This window comes from Anolis carolinensis, chromosome 2, assembly GCF_035594765.1.
Source record: "Anolis carolinensis isolate JA03-04 chromosome 2, rAnoCar3.1.pri, whole genome shotgun sequence".
Taxonomy (NCBI): Eukaryota; Metazoa; Chordata; class Lepidosauria; order Squamata; family Dactyloidae; genus Anolis; species Anolis carolinensis.
The window spans coordinates 138,752,411-138,765,843 of record NC_085842.1 but is presented as its reverse complement, the minus strand read 5'-3'; the positions used below and the strand labels follow the sequence as shown (position 1 = coordinate 138,765,843).

The window sequence follows — 13,433 nt, the reverse complement described above, 5'->3', positions numbered from 1 at the left end:
CACCACCAAAACATAGCAATAATTCATTTCTCTGCACTGCATGACAGAAGTCGTGGGGAGGAGGTAAGTCTTCTTAACTGATCATAAACAGAAATGTAATTATCAATCAGTAAACAGCAGTAAAAGTATAACTGTGAACTGAATGGAAGACTCACTATTTTTCCTGAAAAAAGATATTTTGAGTGGAGAGAGGGGACTTTAAGCATATGTGCTTGGCATCAAACAGATTAGAAACAACAGCAGTTTGTTCTCAGAATTAAAACATTTTTAAAAATTGCAAAAACAATGAAGGCAGAAAAAAAAAGACCCATTGCCAAAAAAATCCCTGCCAAAGCCAAACAAAAGCGGAAAATATACTGCTCGGCATGCTGAGATATTCAGCGCTGGATCGGGCTCTTTGCCAAATGAATACACAATAAAAGGTTTTCGCATATATGCAAAACGCTATTGTCTTAGTTAATAGTGGCTTCAAAAGACCAGGTCTTGATTGCTGAGGATGGTGACCTGTTGGGAGGGGGAGGGGAAAAGCATTAGATGGGGTGCAATGCGGTGGAAGATGGAGAGATGTCTCTAGGCAGGTTGGTGTCTTCCCTTCGCTTTGCCCCACTGTTTCCTTTAAATCCAAAATGGCTGGTCATGTTCCCCATGCACTTTCCACCTTCAATTCCCCCTGCCCCATTTTCTTTTCTTCCCCTCTAATGTCTCTTTTTCTTCGTGCCTTCCCTTTCCCAGGAGCTCTCTGTTAAAAAAGAAAAAGAAAAGAAAGAAAGAAAGGGACAAACATCAACACCAACAACGTCATAGGTCTTGAGCTTGAATGCAAAGGCTGCTTTCTGTCAGTCCGGCACACCATCCCGGCACGATGCCATCTAGCTCGCATTCTTCCCAACCAGGCTGTAGACAGGACTGAGGAATCTGAAAGGCATTATTGGTGCTCCTGCAGCTTGACGCGCCTCGCCTCGTGCTCTTGACTCGCTCGATTTGCATATACAGTGCAGCCATACTTAATGAGTGTGAGTAATTATGCCAATCAGACTTTTCGGGTTGTGTGTGCGGGTTGTTTTTTTAAAAAAATATTTAATTTCTCCCCTTCTCCTCCACCCACCCTTCCCCCTATTCCCAGTCAGTCTAGGGCATTGAAACTTGGTTCCCTCTTTGGCAGAAGGGTCGGAGAGCCAAAGGGAAAGGGAGGGGGCGAGAGAGAAGGGGGTCAGTTGGCACAGCAACTGTTGTTAAGGGAGAAGAGAAGCAGCTGGCAGCCTGCATAGCAAATACTCAAGACTTGGCATCATGCCAGCTTCCTTGAGGGCTTCAGAGGGATGGTATGTTGGAGGGTAAGACTACCTAATTAATCTTCCGGCAGGGAACAATGTAATATCAGACAATTACAAAGACAAAATGAAATTAAAATGGTGGGAAGGGTGGCATACGAATTTCTCATTGAGTTCCCTTCTTCGACTTTGCTTTTTATGGATTATTGTTTTTAAAAAATATATCAAAAGACAGTGGGAGGGAGAAATGGCCACAGGCAAGGGAATCCCAGCCTCTTGTGCAGGTGATTATTTTGTTTTCCTTGAACAGAACAATATCCTTGGGAGATAGTTTTGAGGCTGAGGCCAAGAAGATGCCTTGATGCAATTCAGAATTCATTTCTAGAGACAGACAAAAGGTAACTGTGCTTTTCTAGCCAGTCTTTCTTTAATGTGACACTTCTAGGTGGAATGAAGGAAGTTTTCATTCCTGAGGCCAACATGACTACTATGGCATATTGCACCAACAATATGCCAATAATGCTGGTTGATCGGATAGAAACCGCTCCTGACTCTTCCAAAGTTTGAGAACAAGAAGACTGGAAAATCCTTGAAAACATATGGGACTCTGAACTCTGCAGATACCTAGACAGCCTGGTCTGTGGAAGGTGTGCCCCTCCCCCCCCCAAAAAAAACCCCACAACTTTTCATAGTGAAGTGGAAGCCATTTCACTCCTATAGGTTGTACTGGGGAAAACCAGTATTTACCATTCTGAGAATACTGTGGACTGCTAAAAAACCGAATAAAAAGGTCATAGAGCAAATCAAATCTGAATTCTCCCTAGATCTCTAAACTGAGACTGTTGTACTTTTGTCATGTCACGAGAAGACATGACTTGCTAGAAAAGGCAAGGATGACTGGTAAGGTAGAAGGCAATAGGAAAAAAGGAAAACCACATTCCATATGGATAGACTCAATCAGGGAAGCCACAGCCCCAAGTCTGCAACATCTGAGGATTTAAAATTCCACATCTAGCAAGTCATAATGGACTTGGTCATAGCTACGCTCCAAAAAATCTTCAAGCACATCCATTGTTATCAATGGGAGCTTCATTTAAAAAAACCCCAAAAAAAACCCCCTCCACTGGTCTACTTTAATTTTCTTTCATTTGAAGCTATACTCCTTAGCCAGGTTCAAACATAGCAGCTAAGGAGGCAGGCAGAGGCATCATGGTAGCTGAGGGGTGGAGCCACTTACATGTTGAATCCTATTAGACACAAAGTAAAATGACTTGCGTGTACAAATTTGCATCTGAAATATTGAAGTTCAAGGATGCTAATAGTTGAATTGTGAAGAGAATTGCTGATCCATTGCCAGTCATTTATTCACACAGTAGATTTCCATCTACTTTCCACTTGCCCCTGGAATAGAAAATCAAGAAAATTGCCAATCATAATTAATATTACCAGAAATGCAAACAGACTTTGAAATGAAAACCAACAGAGTTCATTCTATTTCAGGAAGCATTAAAAAAGCTAGTGAAAAGTTTTATCTTCTTGATGCAAAACTGTACATACATACTTTTTATAAAAGAAGTGTGTTTGATGAAGCCACACAAAAATAATTTGGACCTTTTTATACCCTAAATCTGGCTGCAGATGATGAAAGGAAAAATAGATTAATTGCCCATGAAGGAAGGGGATAAAACATTTTGAAATACAAAAACAGCAAAGAGTGCTGTGAGTGAAGCAATGCTTGAACAAGAAACACTGTTTGTTTGTGTTGAGATAGCAACATGGAGGATGGCAAAAACAGAATCCAAAAAAATTGACTTCACAAACAATGGTTGCAAACCAGACATAAGGCTTGTCAATGATCAAGCAGAAATATCCAAATTAAAATCTGCCGTCAAGGCCATGATTTACCCCAAACTGGAACTGGATGAGAACTCCTTATCATAACAGGGCCCTATAACAGGGCCCCTATCACAGAGAAAGACCCAAGGAGACAACATTGCCTGCCTGCCTGCCTGCCTGCCTGCCTGCCTTCCTTCCTTCCTTCCTTCCTTCCTTCCTTCCTTCCTTCCTTCCTTCCTTCCTTCCTTCCTTCCTTCCTTAGATCAAATCTATTCTCATGAACAAAGACAGATACATAGATATTAGATATCCCAGGCAGACTTTTGGAGAGTGCCAGTTCCATTACATATCAATGTCCAGATCAGAAGGTGTCTCAAAAACCCAGTAGCATGAAGCCTTCAATCTCTAACTCCTTTTCAGGAGCAAGACCCATGAACCCAAGCATAGTTTAAAACAAGATTTTCTGATACTCCAGGAAGATGTTGAGGTACCTGTAGAACTACTTGCTTGCTGCCTGAATGCTGCTGATGCAACATCTGCCCAAATCTTTGTCATGAGCATTGGATTCTGGCTGTGTACTTGGGTGATTCAATTCCATATCTTGCTAGATGGTTCCTTGAACCTACATGTAAGAGGGTGTACTCCAAGTCACAAAGCCCAATATTGGTGGGTAGGACAAATGTGTTTCATGCCTCTCCAAAAGGGATTATGTTTAGCTGTTAACTCTTCATTCATTAATAGTTTGAAAAGAAAATCTCTGAAAGCAGTGATGTGGATAAACAACATTATGTAAAACAGTACAACTGAAATCTATAAAACTGGACTATGTGCCCAGCTTTGCCCATTTTCCTTCTCTCCCTACCTCTCCACTAAGTCTTTCTTAACAAATAGAGACATAAATGTAGATAGGTTGCTGTGTTGCATCAGAACAAGAAGGAATCCAGGGACAGCTCATCCTGCAGAGTCCTATATGTCACTAAACTGGATTCAAGAAAAGCTATAGTTCTTAAAATATAACTTCCTGAATTTGACCTGAAATCTTGACAGAAATACTGACAGCTTTAAAACTGTCTCTATAAGTCTCACAGCAACGAAGACAGATCTTGCCTTGATGAATTCTTTGCACACTGAAAGCCTGTATTGGTTTCAAACTAGTGTGATGACATTGGTTTGCTAGATAAACAGATCTTACTTATAATCTAAGTTGCATAGAATGGCATAAATTTGAATGGAGAAGACAGGAATTTGTAAAGAAAAAATTTCAAAATAAACATATGAATTGGTTTTATGGCATCAAAGAACAGGCAAGAACTCCGCTAATCCTATCCAAAAGCACAGATTTGGAGAGCAAAGCTCAGTTACTTGCTCGTTAACACAGAAGCCAATCATACTAAACACTGCTCAGGTAGCATGCCTGAGTTCATTTATATTGCCTTGGGATCTCTGAAAATCAGCAGTGGTTTATCAGTCATCTCTCCATCCATCTGAAAAGAAAAAAGCTAAGAGGTGAAATGATAAGTAATCAAGGATGTCATACTGAGAAGTGAGCAAACCTTTTTTCCTGCTGCTTCAGAGACTAAGACATAGAACAAGGCATTCAAACTGCAGAAAAAAATCCACCTAAACATTAGGAAGAACTTCCTGATGGTAAGAGCTGTTCAATAATAGAATATGCTGCCTCAGAGTGTAAAGGAGGTTTTTAAATAGAGGCTGAATAGCCATCTGTTGGGAGTGCTTTGATTGTGCATTCTGCATGGTAGGGAGTTGGATTGGATAGCCCTTGTGGCCTTTTGAAACTTTATGGAGTTGCATCATCAGCCTTTGTAGCCCAGTATTGTCAATTCTGATTGGCAGGTGCTGTTCCCAATCAGATTGGATTCTTGTCACCCACCACGTGTACACTCCTTATATTCCCTGATGGACTCTCAGCCAAGTAGCAACCACCTATAAACTTGCTTAAGTTTCAAAATCAGATGACTTTGGAACGAACAATATAGCTGTCTTCTTTCTTCCAATACAGAAATTTTCCCTGTTTTAATTTTCCACTGAATAATCTCCTTGAAGCTGCTGTCATGGACTTCCAGGAACTGGCTACCTTGGCAAGAAGAGCCAGTTAGCCCAACACAGCCAATGTCCCTCTCCCCTCTTCATCTTCCATTTACAGACAACCTAACTGCATGCACTCTGGTGCTGTATAGTTTTTCAGTTCAGATTTCAGTCCTGTCACTTATTCCTCACAGAAAATAGAACAGCCCAATATATCTATTCATGATTTTCATGGGTGGTTACATTAACCACAGGAATATCCTTTTTCTGCCTTTTTCTTTCAGTTGTTACATAGCTGGATTTCACTTAACTTATCCTGTCATTGCAATATCAATTGAATCCCTGGATTTTATAGCCAGGGAGGAAGGCAGGCAGGCAGGCAGGCAGGCAGGCAATGATATTGTAGTAAGGACAATAACTCACTGGCAATGGCAATGGGGACAGCTGCTTCAAACTCCTTATCTAGTCTTTTTTAAAACAATAACCTATATGATAACCTTTATAATAACCCACCTCCACACACTTTCACAACTCTTGGCTCAGTGTGTATAGGATCAGTGTTTGGAGTTTAGAACAAGGCCAGGCCTACTACCAGGCAGAATAAGAGTGTAAAAAGTTTAATCATAAACCACCATTCTAGTTGTTAGTTACAGATATGAAACTCTTTCTGACTTTCATTTTGCAAAGTGTAATTACAACAATTTCCTATCCATTTGTTTTTTTAAAAAAACTGTGATTGCTTTGAGACATTTGGCACAGACCACACTGTCTTGTTGTCATGGTCTCAACACTCACAAGAGAGCACAAGGCACAGTAAAACTTGCTCCTGGATTATATTTCTTTGGCTTCTTTTTCCACCATCTAATGATACCTAGTTACTCTAACATTAAACAAGGGATAGGTAAAAAGCGATTCTAAAACCACATGCAGCCCTACAAGACCATTTTTGTGGCCTTTTGTAAGATCTTAAATACTCTTCAACATTTCATGAATTACTTGTGTGGCTGAGAAACATCAGTGTGACCAAGATGGCAAAAGTGATTAATAGTAAAGATCAGACTATATGTTAAATTATATCGGGGCAGGAATATTTCAAAACAGATATAGGCAACATGTTATTTAATTTTCCTCATAGTAGATCATAAAATGCACCCTACATATGTAAAGGGTGCTGGCTTAGAGCTGGGGGTATATGAGATGCTGTCCTTGGAGTAATTCTCAGGAATGGGTTTCATTTTAACTTCTGCCAGTTAATTGGAGTAGACATATGCAATAGCCCCTGTAATTGGTTCATCATTTATCTTCTCTTTTATTACTCAGCTTTCTTCCTTCTTTAAACACAACTCTCAGAATCTACATCCAAAATAGAAAGTAATAGTTGTCCTCAAAAAGTAGTTTTTTGAAGTTTTGCTTTCCTTTGCTTTCCCAAGGGAGATGACAAATGGAAAGACATGTTGATTTCCATTTGCCTTCTGTGTTGGAATGAACTATGAGAGACCAATCCAATTTCGGTGTCTGTCCCATCTTATTAATCTTTCCTCTCTTAACTTCTGCTTTTTATTGGTGCTCCTTCTATGTTGCTCTTAGGAAAAGGAGGCCAACTGCAGTGGAGGGGAGGAATAAATGGAACGTGAAAGTATGAGATTACCACTGTGAGATTCATATCCCAGAACAACAACTATTTGTAATGTAGAGAGAAAGACATTCAGTGATGTGCTGAAGTTTGGACAGCATCCAATGTACTTTGCTCCACTTATCTGTGAACTGTTGGTGATCTCTTGTTTCTAGCAAGGCGCTTCCCCTTTTATTATAGCAGAATTTCTTTGAATCAAACACTTGACTTTGGGAAATTCAATTTGTAATACATCTGAATTATAGTATAAGTAAATCAGCTGCTTTGACCATAAAAGTTAATTCCTTATCCTAACATTATTATATAGCTATTAAAATGAATTGACTGTTGTTGGTGCCAGTAGGTGCCATTATTGGAAATTAGAGTGGCCAAATAACATTGCACTAAAATGTCCTTTCCTATCCTCCCCCTTTTCTCTAATCCCCCTCTCATACACTTAAAAGTCATGTATTCTCTAAACAAACTTGCAAATCCTTTCCTTTGATACAGCCTGATGACTCAGACATATATATACAAATTAAATATGAAATTTCTTTGCAAGATTTGCTGGAGAATTAAGCATGACTCTGAATACTTATAAACATACCCCCAAAATGCTGAACTGCTCAGACAAACTCAGTAGCCTGGTTGATCCTACTAAATGCTACAGAGGGGTGAGAATTTTGTGATGTGCTTCATACTTTTTCAATTTCTCCAACAGCAGCAGCAGCTTTGGCTACACAAAACAAAACTAAAAACAGGCTAGAGTCATGTCTACATGGCTGAAATAAAGTGGACTCAATACTCAGTTGTCACAGGGAGTAGAAACTGTATGCCAGCTGTTAATATGGTTTAAGAGAACATGAGTGATCCCAGAGTTTCAGAGGTGTAGAGCCAGCCTGATCCATTGTCCTCACCACTTATGGACCCACTGCTGTCTTGTCACCAATAAATATTCCCCTGCCAGAGGTTTACCTGTGACTTCACATCTAGTGAAGTCACTCCAGGACATCAAGCCATGTGACCAGAAATTCCATGTTGCCAGCAAGGCTCTGGCAGGGAAATGCTATTGGTGGCGACATAACAGCCCCAAAGTGCTGTCAGCAGTCTGAATATGTGGATGCTCCCCAGCTGCACTGAAGTAGCTTGAAAGCACTTGTACAACCTGATCAGTTGGGGTAAATCCGGCAGCATGCTCAGGTTCACCTTCCCTTTTGCCACAGAGCCTGCCGATTCCCATTCCATGCCTCACAACTACTTCCAGCTGGGCTTTGTGGTAAAAGGGAAGGCAAACTGGCACATGGTGCTGTCGAGGCAATATGGAAGGCTTCCCGTATTCAATTGAGATCAGTGGAGGGAAGCCAGGCACCCTGTAAGATGGGGTAATGGGTGAGTAGGGAGATGTGGTGTGTGGGCAACAGATTTTACACACACACACCCCCGATGGACACTGCTAGATTCGCCATGATGTGTAGTAATTCCAGCAGCCCATCTGATGAGGTCGTAAAGTGCAGATTAATTGGGCAAGTGTAGACACAGTCTAGGTTATAGAAGTAGCAATGGGCTTGCCAAAGCTTAGAAAAGTTACTTTTATGGACTATCAGAGCCCCCAACCAGTCAGAGGCCTTACTGATTTTGGATTTTAAAGGTTGTAGTCAATGCAAGTACTTTTTCCAAACACTGGGATTTGCCATTTTAAAAGTTCCCACAACAATTAGAATTATGAATGCGTTATGTATAATGTAACCAAGGATGTATTATCTTCTTACTGACATGAACAGCAAAATCCAACATAGTATTTTTCTTCTGAAAAGAACCCAAGTGGAAGACCGTAGCCCTATTCTGGCATTATGAAAAGCAGTGAAATGAAGCACATGACTAAAGGTCAGACTATACCATATCATGACGTGATGGGATAGTTCAATCTAACTGGAATCCACACTTACAGAACTAATTACTAAAGTGTGGATGCCTTCATATAGTATTATACTGTAGCCTCTGATGCTTTTATGTGATTCAAAAGCATGATAATGCCGGGGTTCTGAATTTACCAATTATTAAGCTTTATAAGAATTTGTATTTTGGATAAAATACCCCTTCTTTTTCTTCTGGGCACACTCTATTGAATGCAGCATATTTGGGAATAAAAGACTGCCCCAGAATCTCTAATATTCAGATTTCAGTGCAGGAATCTCAGACAATATACAAATAATAGATGGCTTATTAGCTCTCTAAATGCCATGCCTGTATCCTATTGCTTGCTGGATTCCATCCATTCAGCTAGTGGTTGTTTTAAATAAAACATATAGACACACAAACAGAGAGAGCAGAAACTAACTACATTAACAGAAAGTCATTCAAATACTCCTTCTGTCTGAAGAGAAGAATACAGGGATCAGCACCCCTTCTATTTTTACTGCTTTTGAAAAAGAAAGCACAATACATTTTAAAATGCCAGAAACTTGCACTAGTTTGGATTTGTAGTTCATCAAGCTATCATGTTTCTTCACTGTCTGCTTTTAGAATTGCCTGGTAGTAAACATCTTCCTTAGCCTTCCTCCATTGGTTTTCTCTAATTGCCATTATTGTCTTTCCATGTGAGCGCTGATTCAGGGCTGGGGCATTTTGCAGCCTGAGACAAGATACTTTCTCCTCAATTCCATATGTCACTGTCAGCTGAATTAAACTTCAGCACTGAGAGCCTACCTGAAGTTTAGAAATTGCAGGGCAAGCTGTGAGGTGAAACAGTGACTTTTCAGACAGTAGAATAACATGAAGACTCAGGGCCCATCTAGACAGGACACATATCTTGGGCCCTCTCGCACTTTTACAGGAGGTGTCTAAACGACACCTCTAGTAAAAGAGGATTACTTTGAGACAAAGCAGGAAAACCCTGCTTTATCCTGAATTCATTTGATAGCCCATAACACCTATGCCTTTTGAAAGGCTGGGTCTAATGGGCTATGAGCCCAGGACTACCCAGGGGCCAGTCCATACACCCATCTCGCACCTTTTGGTCCCCTGGAGACCAGAGATGCAAGATGGCATCCACCCCTTCCCAAAATCCCCCACAAACCCCTTTAAAATAAAAAGAAAGTTTACTGGGAGCCATTAGGCTTCTGTTCAAGCCTGATGGAACATGCCAATGATGAGCGAGGGGACGGGGGCCAAATCACTGGGGGTGACTGGATACCATCCCGGTAGTTACTGGGATGGTATGTAGCCACCCCACTGGGAAAGGGTGGTTTTTTTAAGGGGGTGTATGGATTTTATCCTACACTGAAATAGGTTTTTTAAATCCTCTTCAGTGCAAATTAAAGTGCTATCTGGAGGCGGCATCAGGAGGAAGTAGTTTAGGTGAAGGGAAGTGCTACCCCATAGTATAGGATTCCTGAAGCATTTGCCTCAGGTTGCCTGGTTCTAGGGGATTGTCTACATTAGAGATATGGCTTAGAGTTTGGTACTTATGTCTTCATGACATCCAGGGATATCTGCTCCTTAACACAGGGTACATTGGATTGAACTGGTTTAGCCCAGCTTTAAGGAAAGACAGGAAATGCTTCAGAGTTTTACTACATCTTCAAGTTGGTGTAGACAAATCCTCAGATAGTCTTTGAAGTGCTTGAAGAGGCAGATAGTGGAGGGGATTGTGTGCACTTTTATAATCTTAAACTTATAACTACTGTATCCCAAACTCAAAGTGGATGTACTTTACCACTATGGTTCTCAAACATTAATCTGCTTTGTAAAAGGTGAAAGATGTATACAATCTGAAGAGAAACCAGAGTATTAATCTGTTTTGGACTTCAAACCCCTGAAGTCCTTACCAATATAGCCAATTGTCAGGAATTCTGTGACTTGCAGTTCCAAACATCTGGAGAAACAAAGTTTGAGAATGACTAATCCGAGTGCATTTAATTAGCTGTATTAGAAAATCATTGTTAATGGCTTAACACATCTGGCATCTTCAGTCTGTTCTCATGTGAAAAAAAAGAAAAGCCAGGTTTTAGTCCTCTAAGTTGTAGCAGCTTGTAGCTAGTTCACATCAAGTTCTAAACAATGTGAACTATTTAATGTTTCCATGGCCAAAACAATGGTAAGATGGTTTTTGAAAAGTAATGTCAAAGGGAGGCCAGCTGGGAATGATTTGGCAATCATGGTGTTCTCTGAGTTCAAGAGAAGGATCCATTTGCTGAATGCCTCCTAAAGATCTCTCAGGTTGGATGACCTCCCATTGTGCTTGGCCTTTGAAGTGCTGATTAGCTGGGATGAGAACATGCTGATAAAAAAGTTAATTTCTATTTGCTGTTGCTTTCTAATTGGATGAACACAAAAGCAATTAAATATTAAAACATACAAACAAATAATGAAGTCCCCCGTAATTAGTCAAAGTTTGATCACTGTCATATTTATTTAAGGGTGAGATGATATATCTCAGCAGGTGACATTTTAAATACCCTTGGATTCTTCAGCTGCCTTTGGAGAACGCAGAATAATGTATGTAGGATTTAATTAAACCCCATTGTAAATCAACTGCAATGACAGGCAAGTGACAGCCACGTGTTGCAAAAGAGAATTAGGCCAAAGCCAGAGAGATGCTAATTAAAATGACTTCAGCCATGGTTTAGGTTTAGCTGTTAACACAAGCGGCAATTGGTGAACCGAAAAGGGCATCCTTTCTGAAATAAATAGGTTGCCTCCTTCAAGAGTAAGCTGCAGCAGTACCCTCAAGTGTGTTGTGAACATTTCATTTATTCAAACAGCAAAAGGGCATCCCTGTGTCGTGCGTATCTGCGCATAGAGCTTGGGAAGGACATCACATCTTGCCCTCATTAACATGGCCAGAATTCACAAAGGCAATTAAGAATGTGTAACCTACACCCGCATCTGGTGCATATTCATCACCACCATGTATTTCCTATGTAAGGGCTATGAAAGTTCTTCATCCCTCTTTACCAGGCAGCAACTGCTGCAACCAACATGGATCTATTCCCGGTTGATTGGGAAGTAGCTGTCTGATTTTCCACCCCCTTCCTATAAGCAATCTCTTGTGTGAAGTGACATTGGGACAGGGGATCTGCTTCTGACTGTCACACAGATATTGTTCATGGAGTGGGAATATCAGGCAGCTATGTCCAGATAAACAGGAGAATGGGCCTCTGTTGCTTGCAGTGGCAGCTGTCTTGTTAGTGGGAATTGGAAGAGTTCAGCCAAGAGACACCACATGGCTACCTTACTGTAGTATGCATTTATAACTGCCTTACTGAATTGCAGGACGAGTTTAAAATGTCATTCATTGTTGTACTTGTTACAATATATTTAGGGAGTACATCATTATGCTAATTCATGATGTTACTTGTTCCTTTGTGTTGTGTGGTTTACAGCCGATGTTAGAATGGCCAGCACTCGTACTGTCATGATGGCTTGTGAAGCAAGCACTTCAGGTGGTAGAACGTGGTGTGTGCATGGCATGTGTCACCTCCCACCTTCATTCAGGAGTAAAATCATAATATAATAGAGTTGGTGTGGAAGGGCCCTAAGTTACTTTTACAGAGTTGTGGTTTTGCTATATGATAGAGATGCAATGTTATCCAGGGCTTAGAAAAGTTACTTATCCAAATTTTGAAATACACTATGGGTCAAATGCTAGCTGGTGCTGTTTCTCATTATGCTGAATAAAAACATGCAGATTCTTTGGAAAAAAATAGCTATTTGGATTTATTTTAGTAAAATGTTTTTAAAAATGTAACCATAATAGCAACTAGGCATGTGCATAATTTTCGTTTGCCCTCGTAAGTCGTTTCAAATTTGTTAAATTCGGACTTCTGAATTGATACTCAACACATGGGCATAGCCCACGCCAAAAATTTAAGAATTGAAACGTACCCCATACTTTTTCATTTTAGTTTTGTAAATCATGAAAGTTCCCAAAGTTAGTTTCATATTCGGTGCAAGGAAGCAAACTCTGGCCAAGGGGATTTTTTTAGAGGGGTTGACAAAAGGATTAGAAAAGTACAAATAGACAATATGATAGTGGCAGGGGATTTTAACACAACATTTAACCAGGAATTGGACTCATCATCACAAAAAAGAGGGGATTTACAAGCAAGACGTGGCCTTGTTCAGTTGATTAATAATTACAATTTAAAGGATGTACTGAGAATAATGAAAGGGAATGAAAAGCTCAGAAGTGCACAAGGTATTCATTAGAATTGATTATATGTTCATAACACCACCCCTAGCAAAGTATCTTAAAGAAGTCAATGTAAATTTAAATTCTATAAGTGATCATCGAGATGTTAATATGGTATTAGAATATCAAACTGACTATGAGCCCCTAAAGAGAATGTGGATGGATATAAAGATTATTAACAAAAAATGTATAAGGGAAAATATTTTAAGAGAATGGGAAGAAATTTGGGAGTTGAATAAAAGGGAGCCCCCTTCTTACGAGGTGCTTTGGGATGCAATGAAAGCTGTTTTAAGAGGATTGTTTAGTAAATATTCAGGTATACTGAAGAAACAGGAAAGAGAACATGAGAATCAACTGACAGGTCAGGTGACATAAAAAAAACTTGAATCAATGTACTTGTTAACAAATGATCTGAAGATTATAAATAATATTACTAGATTAAAGAAAGAGTTGGAGCCGAAAGATATAGAAAAAG

At 40.0% G+C, this 13,433-nt stretch overlaps 1 protein-coding gene across 1 annotated transcript in view; it reads left to right on the top strand.

Moving 5' to 3' along the window:
* The first annotated feature begins 732 nt into the window (after positions 1–732).
* tnrc6c (trinucleotide repeat containing adaptor 6C) overlaps positions 733–13,433 on the top strand; it is a 623,926-nt gene continuing 611,225 nt past the window's right edge. Inside the window, exon 1 of the mRNA XM_062970647.1 lies at positions 733–1,013. The gene's annotated coding sequence lies outside the window, so the exon portion shown is untranslated. The remainder of the gene's footprint in view (positions 1,014–13,433) is intronic.